Genomic DNA, 18,360 nt, shown 5'->3' with positions numbered 1-18,360 from the left:
TAGACTCAAAAACTAAAAAAACTAAAGTAAAATGAAGCTTTTCAGTGTTTAAATATTATAAAGTTTTTAATTAAAAGCTTTTAGGGTTTTTTTTTTTGCAAAACTTAAATTACTGTAAAGATGCAGGTGGAGTTGAAATATTTCATGTTTATTTATTGCATCATGAGTATCTTTAGAAATGGTAAAAATAAATAAATAAATTAAAAAATTCTCTAAATGTTTGCTACAATCAGTTCTGCAACTACATTTTCAGATGAATGTTATCTCTCATTCTTCCATCAAATTGATCTAAACAGGAATTCTTCCCATAAAAGATCACTGAGGTCCATCTAACTAAGCGGTCCCCAACCCCGGGGCCAGAAACCGGTCCATGAGTCGTTTGGTACCGGGCCACAAGACTCGAGGCTCGGGTGTGAAATTTATGGTTTTCAGGGTTTTTATCGTTAACTCGGTTTCCCTGGGTCTTTTCCCGTGTTGTAGTTGTGTGTTTTATTTTGAAAGAAACATTTACGTGTTACCATAGTGACCAGAAAGCATTAAGAGGCAGAGAGGAGGATGTTGCTCTCAATGTTGTTGGCGCACTTCAGGAAGACGCTGCTAATAAAGTTACAAATGACTGTAGACGCTCACTGTTGTCCCTCTCTGACCTCCATACATATTGATTTTTTGCCTATTTCTTACAGACAGACTTTTTTTTTTTTTACTGTCCACCTTTTTCTTTTGTCCTCCAATTGTCCATTTTCTTCAAGTTTTTAGGAACACACTCCACACCATGCCAAGATATGCTTTTGGCTAATTGCTCTTTGGGAATCAGCTTGTAGGATCAAAAGCACTTTTATAAAAACGTAATAAATTGTGTTCATTTTGTGACAGGCTGATAGTAGCACAATTCCTTAACATAACAAATGAAAATTAAATCTTTGCTGAATTGTCTGTTATGTGTAGACACAACACTGGTTCATCCCCTGGGTTGGGTGCCTATTTGATGCTTCAGTGAATTAAAAAAAATCTTCTGAAATTGGACTAAAAATGAGTGAAAAAGCCGCCGATGTCCAACGAAAAACTTTTAGAGATCTTCACAAAAACCTTGAGAAGTACTGCTCAAGACCCCTTTTAAAACATTACAAGAAAAATTGGCTCCTTGTAAGCAAAATATAAGGAAATGAGAGGTGGCTCAAGACTTTTACAAAGTACTTTATAAAGAAACACTAAGACTGCAGACTAGAAGTTACTAAAAGGTTGTTGCCAAAAAAGAAGAAAGCTACAATAAACCACAAAAGTGAAAAAAACTTGCTTGTGCTAGATTGTTTAAGACATCGTGTGTATTTTTATACGACATACATATTTTTAATGCCACAGTTATCATTACTATTTTTTTTTAATTCACGAGACCTTCCTGACATCCTCATTCTTAGTGAAACAAAGCTTTTCTCTAAGGGCTGCAATAATAGGGGTCAAATTGATCTGAAGTAGGGCTGGGCCATATTATACCTTTCACGGTAATACCGGTATAATGTTAGGCAACGATAGGAAAATGAAATATCGCGATAGAATGGGAGTAAAGCGCGCATGCGCAGTGCCTTTGTTTTCATACGCACATGGCCAATTGTTGAGTGAAACAGATGAACCAGAATTGGTTTGTAAAAATGGTGCAACTTCCGTGATGTGGAACTGGTTTGGTGTTTGTCCGTCAGATACACGACAAAGCACATTTTTTTGCAGAACATGCAAGCGGCCGTTGTTATTGTCGTATTTGTCGGACTAAGATGCTCTTAAATCTGGGAGTAATCTGGGTCCTAAACTCTGCATGCTTCAGGTCAAACAACACTGCAGCATCACCGAGAGTTAACTGTCTAAATTCTTTCATCTTTAATAAAACGATCAGCATTGCTGCTTTACCAGGTGTAACTATGAAGTTTAACTTTCAGGCATCCATGAAAACAAAAGTTATTACATTTAACGGAGTTAGAAGTTAGCAGGAAGCTAGCGGAAGTTAGCTCGCTAGTTTCGCTAGTTACCTTTCTTTCTCAGCAGGTGATCCAGGTGATCGATATATGCATTTTTTTTTTCTGCTCATTCCGTTGGTTTTTGTTTTTTGCCCTTCTCCCCCGTCCCTCTTCTCAGCTGTTTCTCTTTCCCTCTTTCTTTCTCCCCTTCTTTCCCCCAGTCAAGTCTGTCCCGTATTCAGTAAGTGAAAATAAAATAAACAATAAAAGGTGAATCAAATGGACCATTACGGCAAGGCTGGGATGGTCACTTTGGTAAAGTAAATCTGTTGGGCATCTTTCTTTGCCTTTAGACAACAATTCTGATGGCAAAAGAGCCAAACGGGACAGGCAAAAAAAAAAAAAAAAGTTATTACATTTAACGGAGTTAGAAGTTAGCAGGAAGCTAGCGGAAGTTAGCTCGCTAGTTTCGCTAGTTACCTAAGCATGATATTGCATGTTCTGACTGAGAGATTTCTGAAAAAATTCAAACGTACAGCTCTGCTATCACGTCCAACATAAATGAAGACAGGAAACTAAACAGCAGTGACGTTTGTAGGGTTACTGAAGTTGGGCTAGCTGGTATATAATAATGTGCTACGTGATCGCTAGCGACACAGCTATGTTAGCATAACATAAACAGTGAATCTGGAGGACGAACACTAACACTTTTCCACTTATAAAAGTTAACGTTCCTGATGGTTCGAGACAAATGCAATCGCATGGCAGGATGCTGTAAACAGACCAAACTTCAGTCAGGAGAACAACTGAGATAATCCATCCACAATACGAGGTTAGTCATTAATATACTGCAACAACATGGGAATAGAGCAGCTGCCAGAGAATTCAACATTAATGAATCAATGGTACAGAAGTGGAGGAAACTTGAATAAAGTTTGATTTATCTGACTGCTTTGTTTCGCTTAATGTGCCTTATAATCCCGTGCACCTTATGGTCCGAAAAATGCGTACTGCACACTGCAGTTTAATGTTGCAAAGCACCTCTTTTTAACTTCAGTGGATATTATACATGGTTATGCTCAGGATATGTCAGCCCATTTCTACTGGAAATGCCTTTTGGTTAAACTTTCAGCAAGGAATTTGCATTTGCACTGTTACATTTTTATAAAGCTTTAATGTACATAAAAACCAGCTTCTTGTTTAAGTGAAAATAAATGGAAGGTTGTCTTTTTGCGCTAGTAATGTTGTGGAGTTGTATTTTGTCTCTCATCAATTATATCATCAGTTATATCGTTATCGCAAATTTTCAAATATATATCGTGATAAATATTTTTGGCCATATCGCCCTGCTCTAATCTGAAGTACACAAAAGACTACATTTTTGGACATTAAATCACCTTCAGCTCAGAATACAAGAAATATAAATATGTTACCTACCTCTCTGCAAAATGAGATGCTGTGTAAGGTGCTGCAGATCTCTGGTCACTGTGTACCTCCTCAGAGATAATATTAATGGGGGATCTTAACCTGATCTGGCTTTCTGACAGCTCTAACAAATTATAAGATCAGTGCCTGAAACTTAATCTTTTTCAGCTTACAGATAACCCCGCCAGACCAAATTTCAAAAATCCTCTTAAAGCCACATTAATTGATATCATACTTACGAACAGTCCACACAAACACCCTGCCTATGGATTATTTGTCATGATGTCACTTCCACATTTAAACGCACATTAAAACCCACAAAAAGCAAACAAGAATTTGTAAGAATATAAATCGTCCGGATACTTTACTGCTATTAAACAAAATAGGTGATGGCTGCACTCTAAACAGCTAACACTCTGTTTTAAAACGTCCTTGCTCAGCAGAAGTTAAATAATTTGGTTAATTTACAACTACTCGCCTTTTTCTCTTCCTAAACATACAGCAGCCACAGGAGTCTGCTTTTTGTCCTGCTCATAATATAACAGCTGCAGTCTGACACAGTCTCCTAGTTAAATCAGATAGTTTTTTTCCCCAGCTTCTTTGCTTGATACTTTCCAATTAGCACTCCTTAACCACAGACTAGTTTAAAATGCAGAAAAATGCAAGTGCAAGGTATTCTGCTCCTCTACCTGTGACTCTGTCCTGCCATTTAAGCTTCAAAAAGCTTGTATATAACTTATACTGAGTCTAACAAATACTTGGAATTTGGTTTTAGGACAGACTTTTAACATATGGCTCAATAATATATACAGTATTAAGAAAAAAAAAAAACTAGAATGCTTATACAGACATAAAGACTGTCTTCCTTCTCATATTGCTCCCCAATTTAAATGTAATAAATGTGATTATTAATTTTTTCTCAAGTGTCTCTGGAAAAAAAAATCTCATCGTGACTGCCTGAACAAGTAAAAGTATATCAGGTTTTGTGGTGACTTTAAAAGAGTAAGGCCAGAATGCATGGGTAGCAGTCACTAATGGGTCAAAGTGCACACAAAGTTCACTGGGCTGGCAAAAAGCTTGCAAGGGAGGAGTGAAAGCAGCACAAAGGAGAAACCACAAAGAAAGCAAAAACAGATATGGAGGGCTTTCTTCACCTTAGTTTTCAGCTTTCATCCAATAATGATTGTTGGAATGGGTAAAGGTAGGGATTAGATTTAAACAGACATCATCTTTGATATGCAGAGAGATAGACATCCTGCTGCTGAGATCACGCAGCCCGCAGCTGACTACAAGTGGACAGAACAAACTCGAAGCGCAGGCGAGCTCTGTGGCAGTTTAAAAGAGTTGCATGTTTTCTCCAGAGATCCAATATATTCATAACAGCCTTTCAACACTTGTCAAATAATACTGACCAAAGGCAACCTCTAATACACAGTCAGAAATTACACAGCAGATTTTGAGTAAAAATAGCTTGAAGCAAATAGCACTGAGAAGCAGTAAGAATGCATTACAGCATAGGCAGGCTGCACTCCCACATTGTTATTTTAACAAATCAATATATTCTGCTTTCTGAGAAAACATAATTAAGATGAACCTTAATCATGCGAACAGATGTGACCACACCTGACAAGGAATAGAACAGAGACCCTTCTTGTGTTACTATTAGAGTTTCTTTATCCCAAAAGTATACAACTTAGGGAACACTTGCTTTCCATGAAGAACAAATATATATAAATATATATATATAAAAATGTTAGTATGCCCTGAAGACAAGTGCTTTTACTTTAACTTACTACTATGGAGTAAATGTTGACTGCATAACAAAGTTGCTATAGAATGATGACATCAATGGCATTTAGATTTGTTTATTCTTTATATTTCATGCAGTAAATTTGTTTCCTCTGTATAGATCAGTAGCACTAAATGGCAGAAGGTGGAATGACTCCGTCAACTAAAACCGTGCTGGTGCAAACTTTAAGATCATTTGCTTTGTTTTGTTTGCTTTGTTGCTCCAACTTGAATGCGCAGATCATCCTTCTTTTGTGAAAAAAAGAGCAAACCACATGACTACAATGCGCATGTTAAAAAACTTAAGCATCTTAATAATGTGTCACACGGTGTTGATGTTTCATACTAGTCCTGAATTCCTCACCATCTGTCCAAGCTTGTTAGGAAATTAGAAGCGAACGTAAACATCATTCTTTGAGCGCTATTACCTGTCACAGGCCTCAAGAGATTGTTTACGACTAAGCAATACCAGCTTAGCTGAACTCACAACAAATCACCTTTTGTTTTGCAATGTACTAGTCACACATAAGTAACAGACTAACACGCTAATGCCGCCCTTCCTGCAAACCTCAATATGTCTCTGTCTGCAAAGTAAAGTGAACACAGACACCAGGGCGGATAAAATGTTGCTGTATTTGCATCTACATTTTAAATCCATGAATTTTAATCATCAGGTCTCTTCAATAAGATTTCTGCAGCATTGCGATTCCATTTTTTAGGGGAACATCCAGCAGGTTGAAAATAAAAATCAGAGTGATGAAAGCCCCCTTCAACAACTCTTCTGTGCTGCTGTAGAGCTCATGCTGGATTACAAGACACTCACAAACTTTGGCAGGTAGTAAATCAGTCAACAGTAAATGCCATCTTTTATCAGATCATAAAATCTGCTTGTAGGCATTTAATTTTCCCCTCTCTTGTTTTAAAAGGGAAACAGGCAGCCTAAAGAAACCATGTTTTGTTTTTATAGAGGTTGCAGGAAAAGCAGAGTGTGTGTAAACAGAGCTAAGCCAAGCACTTCTTGTGCATTTGTTTTTGCCTGCGAGCGACAAGAATGTGGGAAACTGCCACTCTTGTGAAAGCAGGTATGAGTGTTGTACATATTTTATGTGACAGATGAATAAGAAAATATTGAAATGATTGTTTGTTTTCAGACAGTTACTATGCTAATGCTTCAAGGCAATATCCATACTGCCATCAAGACGTCTCACTGGAATATTTTCTGCTGAAAATTAGTCTCAGAAATTTGTCTCACGGTGTTAGAAACCCTAACAACTTTCCAAAAAATTTAAAATAAATGTCTGTATGAGTCACCCATGTATCTTGCAGATAGCTGGATTGTGTTATCCAAAAGTCTGTGGTGTCCAGCTGCCTCTGATTTCAGGCAGTGCCATGCCCTTCCCCGGCCTTGAGGGGCACTCTTTACTTATAGCACCTCTTTTAAAGGTCACTGTGACTGGGACAAGTAAGCTAAAGATTGGACCTGGCCCCAGCCACTGCATCACCCTTTATCCTTTACTAAACCCCTGTGCTTTTTTACAATTGCAGCCCTTATAAACACCATTCACTGTGCTCCCTTTTACACTAGGTGAGGTCAGAAGTTCAGGCCACAGGTTTTAACAGTTAAGGCCGAGCTGTGAACTTGTGACCTCCTGGGGTGAGTAGCAAGGGGGAGAAAACTAGAGGGAAGAAAAGAAGGGGAGGCTGGTGGTGGCGGTGGGGGGGGGGTCATCTCTCTTCAATGCAGAAAGGCTGAATTTACAGCTGCATGCTGACTGCATTGCAAGCGCAGCAGAAAACACCTGATAGCATCTCCTTGGGGGAGGAACCGCCCGACCCCTTTGTTGTCTCACTAACAGTCACCCCAGCACCATAAATCATGTTAATTACTTGACTGATGGAATAAATCTTAAAAAAGTCAGTCTGTGGTTCTTGGAACAAGAGGTTCCCGCACTGCAGTTCTGCTTGCTCTGCGTTATCTGTCATCCCATAGTCACTGGGTAATCTGTCCATTTGTTGTTCCCCAAGAAGGACTTTTTGAAGAAGTGGACAGGCTAAGAGAAGGTTGGGCATTGGTGACACGCATATCTCTCAGTAATCCATCTTCCTTTTGGTGGTCTCCGAGGGTGCATTTCATAAAATAAGGTTAATGTTAAACTTAGATCAGCAGTTAAAAGTGTTTAAAGCCAAATCATGCCACATCCTTCATTTAAAGTGCAGACCCAGAGAGCGACTGGAAATGATATGATAAAAACATGGCTGTAAAGACACAATTACAGTGTATGCTTTTGATAGAAGAAAAATAAAAAAACAGTTCCATCTTCAAGAATTTAGGCTACAGAAAACATATTGTTTGAAAAAGCTTTTTCCCCCCCTAAAAAGCTATTTTTGAAAGCCATCTCCTGAAATCATCCATAAATTACATATTTCCCATTTCTACATGCTACCAGATTGTGTGGAACTTTAGCAGTCTAACTCAGAGCCGCAGAGCAGCATGCCAAAGACATGAAAGGTCATTCACACACAATAACAATCCCTCTAAGAGTGCACTCATAGGCTTGTGGGTAATTACAGTTCTTTCACTGGAGTGTTTTGTGTTTCGCTTTGCTTGTTCTGTCTCAAAAGCTAACAACCACTCATTATTCACGGTTTGAGTTGGGCTTTTTTCTTTTTTTTTTTCCTTCAGCAGGTCAAATTACACCCAAGAGTGACAGCTCTCAGAGAAAGAGAGGACCAACAGCCTCACTGCGTTCTGGTAAGTGTAGTCTTAAATCAAGGGGGCAGGGACGCTGACTACAGCCCTGCAGTCTGTTGACTTTGTGGCAAGGGCAGCAAAGGGCTGGAGACATGGATATACTGTACTCTTAGAGCCCACTACAACAAAGTGCCTTCCATAGTAGCCGTAAAGTCTGTGATATACCTTTCTAAGGTACTTGTCCAACATTCTGTATCTTGAGAACTGAACAATCTATTCACAGCAGGAGCTTCTGGCTCAAGAAGGCTGCACTAATTCAAAGACAGAGAATTTATTATTTATTCATGTGTGTGTGTGCATATGTGGGACTGTATTAGGGGCAGGAGGTACTCTGAATTCGTCACTGTTCGTTATTATATCACTGGTGGCATGACAGGGATTGGAACTGCAAACCTACACATGTTTTTATGCTTTTGTCTTCTTTGCTAAACATATTGAGTTAATAATGCTGTATAGCAAAAAATGCTGTTGCTAATGCTACAGGTTGTGAATTAGCCTACCATCACCACCTTTATACATACAAGCATATTTTGGTGAGAGCGATCTACTTCCTACAACACCTTATTAACGTCACCTCTACTTATTACGTAAAAGCGACCAACAGCCCAAATGCCTGGAGCTCTTCTTTCCACCGATTTGCAGTTAGTGCAGAACTAGTGTTAATTAATGGCAAACTGCAAGTCGCTTTATGACCTACTGTTATCGGCCCAGCCTTAACCTTTAACGACGAGCTTAAAAGGTGAAGCCTGAGTCAGAGAACTGAATTGCAGTTAACCATTAGCACGCATTCATACTAGCAAGACAAAATGTCAAGGAGACAAGGTGATGGGGATCTGACCTGTTTGCTTACGGGCTGCAGAAAGTCCTACGTTGGCTCAAACAGTGCTGACCCAGGCTAGCATGTTCTGAACAAAGTCTACACACGAGTTTTGATAAGTTACAGTGTTCCAACCCTGTAGTATAAAATCAGTGCTGGAAGAAGTAGTAGATATTAGCATGGAGAGAAATGTAGAATTCTTGTAAAATTCCCGATTTAGCTCGAACATTTGTGACCCCCCCCCCATAAGTAAAAAACTTAATAATAGAAAAACAGTCAACAAAGGAAAAGCAGCATCCAGAACATGTCCAGCCACATATACACATCCACAAATCTACCTGCATGGCTAGTTGGGGAATTTTTCTCCTTTGAAAGGATTTACGATGCCAAACGGAGGGTAATGAAACCCAGAGAGATATTTACTGTCAGTGTCAGAGCTTATTATCCCGGGGAGGAAAATGGGGTCAACTGGAAATACTTGCTGAAAACGGGGTGTTGTCTGAAAAGGAAAAACAGTCTTGCCTCTGTGCCGTCGGAGTTCTAAGATCTCCAACAATAAGGTCACTGTTGAAGGATCAAAAATCAGTAAGGCGGGAATAAATGGGCAATTCACTGTGAACTTCTGATGTTCTTATTGTTCTTACTGCAGCATTTTGCCCATGGTGCACTCTCTAATTTCTTTGATATGGTCCATAACTCATCACTGCACAGCTGATGTGGCATCTCCCTCTATTTAAAGTGTACACAAGACCACCATGTGAACATCAAGATGATTTATATCCACCAGACAAAACCAGGGGCTTTGTCTGCTGCACATGCCACTGTCTGGTATCAAATTCAGTGACAGAACATTTATTGCAGTGCGTTCAATTTGTGGCAATGCTCTAATCTGACCAGAGACCTAACCCTATTTCGCCTGCATTATACAAGCTCGCTACTTGTCACATAACCAAACAGGGAAATCGCATTTTAATAGCAATTCACTCAAATAAAACTGCATGCTTGCTTGGTTTCGGCAATTTCGGCAAGTTGTAAAGTTTTAGAGCACAGCGTATTTTACGTGTCTTTATGTAAACACCTATTCGCAAGTGTCGATTTTTCGGACAAGAAAGTTTAGTATAAAAATATCAGGCGGAAAAATATATTGCCAAACCACACCACCCTATTCAAGCGGCAATAAAACGTTTTCCACGCTCCCCTTTAGTTACTCTTGCCATTTTCATATATAAGGATTATTGTAATAATGCAAGCCAATACCATGATCAATACCATGGTATTGATCATGGTATTTACCTTGACTGCTTAAGAAAGGACTGTCAATACAGTCAAGTAAAAATGAATGAGCTGTCCAAACAAGCTTCTCTGCAGATAATTAGGATCATAAAGGCAGAGAACTGGACTGGATGTGGTCACGGTGATATGGCTAATGCTCCCGTGAAGCTCAGTTTGAACAGGAATACAGAGGTATAATATTAACACCAGATGAGTGTTGACGCATTCCCATTCACACATGACTCCACTGAACCAGAGCCCATAAGCACATTCAATTATTCTTCTCCTGAGCCATTACAGGGAGAGTGGCTAGTATTATCACCACCTAATGGCAGATAATACACAATATTCAGGAGTTCAGTGTACTAAGCATTTGCACAAGCCTTGGTAAAGTCCCTTACTTAATCATCCATTTGGTACTCTGGGGAGTAGGTTGGAAAAACCAGAGGCAACATTTCTTTTGGCACGGAGGCCAAGCTACAGCAGAACTGCACATGTTCATCAGGGGACCATGAGAGGAGACAGCAACACAGCTGTAGTTTGTTGTAGCCTTTGAAAATGAGTACAAATGTTTTTGTTGCGTTGGATTATTTATTCTGCATACGAGACGCCCTTTAACGTAAAGGAGAACAAAACTGAAGTAGGAGAAGGAGGAATAGGGAAGTGAAAGATGCACAGCGGTAACATGTTGGGCAAGGCTGCTTATGAATATCGAACGGCTCTTGCAGAACTTGTATCCCTAATTCTGCACCATCATTTCCTCTGGGAACAAACTTAAATAGATCACACTGGTTGAGATCCATTATCCATCACAGCATCCCCATTCATCTCAAATGCATAATTTCTATGGGTGATGTGTTGCAGTTCCCAATGCATCAACATTATTTATGGTTTGACATTATAAAAGTAAGTGCATAATTTATGGGTCTAAATTAATGCACTACCTTCCGTGTGCTGTCTGTTTCTCAGAGATTCAAAGCCAGATTGCCGCATGCCAAAACTATGGAGCAATCCCATTTACAGCAGAGAGCCCACAGCAGCCTTGATTTATGATGGTAAATTAAAAAGAATGAAAAATTTATGACAGCAATTTGTGGGCAGTCATAAAACTATTATAGAACTTTGAAGTGGTGTTTTGTCCTTTTGCGTGTAAGTGATGCAAGATGACCCAGTCTTACAGAAATACCTCAAGTCGTCTTATGCGAGCAAGATCACCGCTAGATCGAGATCGCCGGTTATACTGTCAGAGAGTCAAAAATTGGAACGTTAATTGACAGAAAATGTTATTAAACTTGAGCGAATTCTATTAAAACACCACTGTTTTCGAAATCACTGCAGTCAGTACATGCCTGCTAAGTGTGTGTTCAACCTCGCTTTTGCATGAAATCGAAGCCGCAGCTGGCATTAGAGTGGATGCCAAGCCATGATTGAATGAAAGCCCATCCTTGACTGACAAATGATATATTAAGCTTTCAGTCAGCAGGGGGGGGAAGCCAGGCATGTCAGTTACCTGCTACAGCAGAAACTCCACTTGTCAATCTTCCATTGGCAGGGCTAAACAAGATCTGAAACGTTAAAAGCCTGCACACCGTAGTTTTTCACTTCCTTGTGTGTCCTGGGCACTTAGACATCTCAGCTATGTGATGGCTATGAATCAGCATCTGCCATGGGTGTCAGGGCACTGCATTCATAAGTGAAATACAATTTGGTAGGCCTCTGGGCGTGCTCCTACAGTTTCATGCAGGATATCAGAGAACATCAAAAAATGACAGACAATTGACTCCTGAACATTAACGGAAAAGTGACCTTCATGAGGAAAAGTACATCACTGAGTATATCATCATGAAACATTTCACACAGGCAAATTAGACACACCCACTTAAATGGCCATGTAGGGCTATTGTTTCTGTGTGTGTAAATATGTTTGTGTCTACTCCAAGTGTGGTCCATTAATAAAGATCTGAGCGCGTATGTGACAGAGGTCTGTGGGCAGTGTTGGGCAGCTCTGAGTGGCCCTCTCCTTGACTCTGACAGTGTTGATTATGGATGATTAATGGTGTAAAAGAACAGAGAAAAAAGGTCATCTCCTGGGTTCTACAGGGAGCAGATATGCTGCGGGTAATTAAGACACTCGTGTAAGCGTGATTAATACACACATGACACTGAGCGTGGTAAACAGGGAACACAGATCTTTGAGTTATGGACTCATTTCTATTTCTCCAAGTACAGAAAATATGGTGACTGTGTAAAGTGATTTAATTGAAATAAATACTTCAAAGCTTACCTGTTTCGAAGGTAGAGGATCCAGCCAAGCATGCAGACATGAAAAATAAAAAAGTAAAATGTATTAAAATAAGGATAACTTTAATATTTTACCATAATAACATGAAAAAATATTATTCGATCTTTCTGTCAAGCACTGTGTCCATCTGTATTTTACTAGTGCAGCCTATAGGCCAAGCAAGGATTATATGACAACAGAGTAGCATTTAAAAAACAAGGACTGGCCGGCCTAAGCTGACCCGCTGCCACGGAGAAATCAATCAACATCAATATGTTCTCACCACAGTCTCCTCTAAGACAGAACACATCAGCACATCCTGTAAGCAGCCTTTACTCATATTACACTTGCTTGTATAGATGGTACAGCACGTACACATGAGCAGGACACCAGGTTGCAAATAGTTTTTAGGAGTCCTAATTATTATCCAATTACGCTTACCGCTGACATGGTGACAACAAATAACAAAACACTAATAAACTTAAGTATCTCTGTATTTTTTATATTTATGCAAATAAGTGAACTCAGTTGGGTACATTCAAATAAATACAATGCTTTTAATGACTAAAACGACACAGATGATTTAAATTGGCACAAGAAATACCAAAAAACTAGGCTGTGTAGGCCCCTCTCTGTCATGTGACAAGCTTAGGGTTCACAGGTTAGAGCAGTCTGGGTGACAGCTGTCGCTTTACGCCAGTTTAGCGACTTATTCTGTCAGTTAGATGGCATACGCATGCCCCAAACTTACCACACAATGACTTACTCTTGGTTTTGAGGTTTACATAGCATGCAATACCCTGATTGTGCATGTGTTCTTAGATTTCGTTTGCCAAAAGCAAAAAGAGAAGCTTTCTTTAGCACCAAATAAGATGTCACTTTTTGTCCGTAATTGAAAGCTACACTGTTCAGTGATGTTACAGCAAAAACACAGTACACAGGTAACAGTTACACTTTGCATAACTAACATACAGTTAGGTTCGTGATGAGTGAAACTGATGCTCATCAACAAGTCATACTAGTAGTGCTATAAAAATAGTAGCTGACAAAGGTCTTCAGCTTTAGTTCTTGTCTAATAATCAGTGATAGTGTAATGGTACAGTTATAATCGTCATGACTAAACTCATTATGGATCACGTGGGCTTAGAGGGGCTGTAGGTAATGTTGGAGCAGAAAGGTGACACTGAAGAGAAGCAGAGCCACGTCGAGGGCAAAATTTCTGCATTCCCAGTGAGACAGTTTGCAGGCTAGGACAGGCAATACCATGCTCCATACTGCCTGTTTATCACCTTTTCCCCCATTTCCTGTTCCTGATCTGTATTTTGCAGACTCACAGCCAAAAGACTTTGCTGCAGGTCACACATTTTTGTAATTTTAGGTGTACATCGATATCGATAATGCCCACTTAAACAAGTAATAACCATATGATGTTCTGTGCAATAACACAGCTGTCTTCTCCTGATACTTGTCGAGACAGAAGGGCCCGTGTCAGATCCTTAGCTAAATTGTAAGTGAGTTCCAACATCAGGCTTACAGTATGCCGCACGGCTTCACATGTCAACCAACAGAGGACTACCGGGGCTGACAGTCACCATGCAGCTCCACACGCAAACCCTGCCTGTACCAGAGGCCTTGCGATGTGATAGCACCACAGAAAACAAAGAGATGGGCTCCATATGGCCAGCCTTCAAAAAGAAAAAGAATGGAACCGTGAAGAGAGTCTGTATGACAGCACCAGGAAGCATGTGCCATGAAACGGGATCTTAGCCAGCACAACACTGATTTGCAGCTAAAGCTGGTTGTAAATTTGTAATGTGAAAAAATCTGGGTTTAAATTCCAGAGCGATAACTTTTGAGTGCATTTAGTGTGTTTCGGTTTCCTTTTTTTAAAAACTTATCATACTTGATAGGTTAAAGGTTTGCAGGGTTCCAGTATCATTAGAGCTTTTGACTTCATGCAGAAGCGGTTTTAACCACTCATTCATCAAAAGCAGCTTTATTGTGTGCATATTTGGACAATCTGGAAAACTCGTATTCCTGAGTAAGATAGAAAGCAGGGTTTCTCACTTCCTAACACAAAGTGCACACAGACTTGGCAGCAGATTTCCTGTTGGAGCCCTGTGTCTCCTTTGTCCCATCCAAGTTTGTTAAACCGCTGTCATTTCAATTGTTCTGCTATAGAAAAATTATAATCCACCTGTCAACAATGACAAGCTGTTGGAAAACTCAGCTAATGGATAGTGTGGGGCCCTGAAATTCCAACCAGGGCACTTACTGCCAACTAAAACCATTACAGAATGACAATTCTTTTCAGTTTATTTGAAAATTGAACTGAATCACTGCTGCCTCCCTGACCATGTAACCACGATCAATTTCCACAGGCAGACACAGATATGAATAAAAGAGGAAAATGAAATATTGACTTGTTTAGTGTGGGTTTTTATCTCCTCCTATTTTAGACAACGGCATAAAAGCTTCATTCAGCATACTTAACTATTTCACCATAGTGCAGATAGCAGTGCAAGTCTGAGATAGCCACCCTATATTTAGGGTTACACTGACATGGAATTAATAATTTGATTCATGGGCCCATTCCTAGCGGTTTCCATAGGTCAGCCTGAAAAGGGAAACTGTAGCATCAACAATTACAGATGAATGTTGTCTTTAGCCAGGTTGCTTTGCTGGTGTCATCAAGATAATTGAGTTTAACATACAGGGAAAGTCGTGTAACAGGACTTTTTAAATAATGGGTTCTGCTTGAAAAGAAACATTTTTTGTGGAAACATTTAATAACTGAATTTATGTCGGGATACCAAAAAAAGAAAGAAAAAAAAAGAGAAAAAAGTTTTGATTGCTCTTGTGACCTGTGCACAGTTAGCATGCTGCGAGTTTACCAGCATGGTCCAGGATCGGTTTTGTTCACACTCGGGGCCTATAACACCAACAGCCCTACAGACAATCGCTAAGGAGGATCACTTTGATCTCTGTGCCTCACTAAATCAACACCAGACAAGGTTCACGCAAAGGTCGGCAAAGTCATCCGATCGTCACATTCCAAAAGCAAGCATTGCATGACAGCCCTGTACTGGTAGAGGTTAAATGTCACCAAAAGTTCATGCACGATACCGGAAGTTGGACCAATGTAATATGGCCCTAACACGAAAAAAAAAAAAAAAAAAAGAGGTGCAGGGAAAAGAAATCAAATAATCAAATACAAGCAGGCAGAAATGTGGTTTCTGCAGGTTTAAAAGTAGCACTTTTTTAAAAAGAAATAATGAATAAATTCTTAAAGAAAATGAAAATAATAAACAGCCTGTCCGTTTTCTGTTTAATGTTTCTGCTCCATATTTACAACTGAAATAAAAACTTGGGCTTACATGGCTCCGTGTGTATATCACTTCACACCATTTAAACATACCTTGTACACATTTCCCAGCTTTGATACTGAGCAGAGACAAGGATAGCAACAGTAACGCGCTCCCTGTTCAGATCACACAAACACAGAAGTACCCTGCACTGCTACACAGTCATTTACAAAGGGTCACTACTCTTTACAGGAGACCAAACCTATCATAACACAGCTGTGAGCACAGACCTCCTTTGTATTCTGAGAAAAGAAAAGGAGGGGGGGTGGTAAAAAAAGATGATCCAATTAAAGTTGTATATCACTCTGCTATCCTCTGTCAGTGCATATTCCTCTGGCTCTATTAGAAAAGCCAGCTCCTCCCAGGCAGGCCAGTGTAGCTCTGTAATTACACCTCTTCCTCTGACAACCTGCATGATTGTTTTCCTAACACTGTATTACTTCGTTAGTACTTTCCAGTGTGCGTTATTTTTAAACTGTCAGTCTGGCTCGACTCATCCTACCCCCCCCCCCCCCCCCCCCCCCCCCCCCCCCCGGCCACCCCATCCATACCCACCCCCCACCTCCAATCTACACTCGTCTGTTTATCATAACAATCATTAATAACTGTCACTTGCCAACATCCATAGAACAAACTCATTGCCTCATTACTATGTTGGAGCGTTTGTTCCAGCGCAACGCTTGTGTATCGCTCACAACAGGGCCAAGCCAATTACTTTGCTGAAATGGAATCACATTAATCAAAACTTAACAAGGTGGCAAATTTAAAGATATCACATTGCAAAAGACAGCATAACTAATATGTCACTGTCGCCGTTGCTGTTGAGGTATGCAGCAGGCAGGGACTAAATATATTGCCTTCCGGGGTCCGTATGAATTTAGACATTTCGTATGATAAGTATTATAAGCCGAATGAACTGCTTCTGAGGACCTCCTTGTCACGGCAGTAAACAAATAGGGGTCAGGAAAGACAAAGGATTGGAAGAGAGTGAAAGAGAGACAGAAGAAAAATGCAAGAAAAAATAAATAAAAAGGGAGCGATAAATAAACCTTAACAGAAATGGGAGGACAGGAGTGGGAAATGACAGAGGCAAAAGAAAGTAGAAGAGGACAAAAGTGGGGAGTAACATGGAAGGAGGAGGTGCTTAAAGACTAAGAAAAGGCATCGAAAAGGAAGGATAAAAGGAGAGAAGATATAGGAGGGATGGACAGGGGAGCAGTGATGTAGAAACGAGAAGAGTGAGAGGGAGGAGGAAGCGCTGAGCGTGTCTCTGAGAGCACCAGCAGGCGGCAGTTCATCATGTCTCCCTTCACAGAGACGTTTTCTTTTACACTTTAAATGATGATACTCATCAATCACATTCTGACAGCTGCATCAAACCAGCTGCAAACATGCAAAGGCCAGCAGTGTGAAACCTGCTGACGCCACCCATCGCTGCATACAGGAGGAATCAGTCAGCCGCTCGGCCTCCGCCCAGGATTTATCTGCTCTCACAACACACCAGCTTGCTTTTCTCGCAAACCTAGAGTAAATACAATCTATTTCAACAGAAGTACCTCGCATGGGTTTGAGAAATCACATATGGATGGCCAAACTTTCACTGAGTATTTAATTTGGACAGCTTCCTTTGCAATATTGTTAATAACAATGACAATATTCTGCTCTATTTTAAACACAAATATTTAGTAGCACCAAGCAAACGCAAAGCCAGCAGCTTTGTGCAAATAAGACTGAATTTAAGACCACCAACACACTACGTAAGTCACAAATGTGTAACTTACAGGCGTGCCTTTTGCTTTACTGTCATGTAATGTTTCGGATAATGGGTGTACTATGCCGTCTTCACAAAACCTGGCAACTTATTACCTGCGCGATTGAAACGTTAATATGAGTGCTCACCATATTGGGATGCTAACACTTGTAAATGATGGGATAGTGTAATTGCGCAATTTGTAGAAATCTGCACTTGGATCGAGGCACATAACGATAGATATTACTGAAATTGAAGCCATGTTGGAGAAATTTAATCATAATTTTCCAATGAATGATTAAAAACCATTTCTGCAATTCATGTGCATTTTGAATCGATCATTCGCAGATCATCCACACTACTGGTCTTAGATGACTCCCTTCAGCCATCCTTCACTTTCTCCTCCTCCGCCTTCTCCTCCCTTTTATTTAGCGTTGTTAGTGACTGCTCATTTCTAGCACTCAGTCAGAGGGAGGGGCGAGCGGGGTGATCTGAACAGAGCCAAGCAGATGGATGCGAATTCAAAGTTTCCTGATCTTTAGCAGAAGTTATAGAGGGTTATCTTTGGCTGTATATCTGGGCCCTGGCAGCTCTCCCCTGGTGATGAAGGATTAAGCAGCACAGCTGTCTCTTCCCAGAATGATGCAGTGCAGTGCTCCCCGACACGACAGCATCACTTAATCTTAATGTCCGCTCCTCCAGCGCAGACGCACAGGACAAAGCCAATCAGCATCACATGCCACGGGGATGGACCCTGCTGCCTGGCCCGGGAGTCTCTCACCCTCGCAGGCCGATTAATCAACTTCAGACAGCCCAGTTCAATCCCAACTACAGCTCCCCTTTCTCTGATCTGCTCACTCCCGCTCTCTCACACACACGCAGGAATATACACACTCTAACCGATGTGATGTATAGAGCAGGGGAGGGCTACCATGAAGGAACGCTTATCAGATTTCAGTCCACA

General features: G+C 40.4%; 1 protein-coding gene and 1 long non-coding RNA gene across 2 annotated transcripts in view; both read right to left on the bottom strand.

The window, feature by feature from the left end:
- The window catches only part of LOC143421786 (uncharacterized), a 20,519-nt gene extending 18,276 nt beyond the window's left edge, over positions 1-2,243 (bottom strand). Inside the window, exon 1 of the long non-coding RNA XR_013101361.1 lies at positions 2,019-2,243. This is a non-coding gene — a long non-coding RNA (uncharacterized LOC143421786). The remainder of the gene's footprint in view (positions 1-2,018) is intronic.
- The window catches only part of lrmda (leucine rich melanocyte differentiation associated), a 209,775-nt gene that overhangs the window by 154,662 nt on the left and 36,753 nt on the right, over positions 1-18,360 (bottom strand). The gene's annotated exons all lie outside the window — the stretch shown is intronic.

This window comes from Maylandia zebra, linkage group LG13 (genome assembly GCF_041146795.1).
Source record: "Maylandia zebra isolate NMK-2024a linkage group LG13, Mzebra_GT3a, whole genome shotgun sequence".
Taxonomy (NCBI): domain Eukaryota; kingdom Metazoa; phylum Chordata; class Actinopteri; order Cichliformes; family Cichlidae; genus Maylandia; species Maylandia zebra.
The sequence above is the reverse complement of the archived record's forward strand: the minus strand, read 5'-3'. Positions and strand labels throughout refer to the sequence as shown.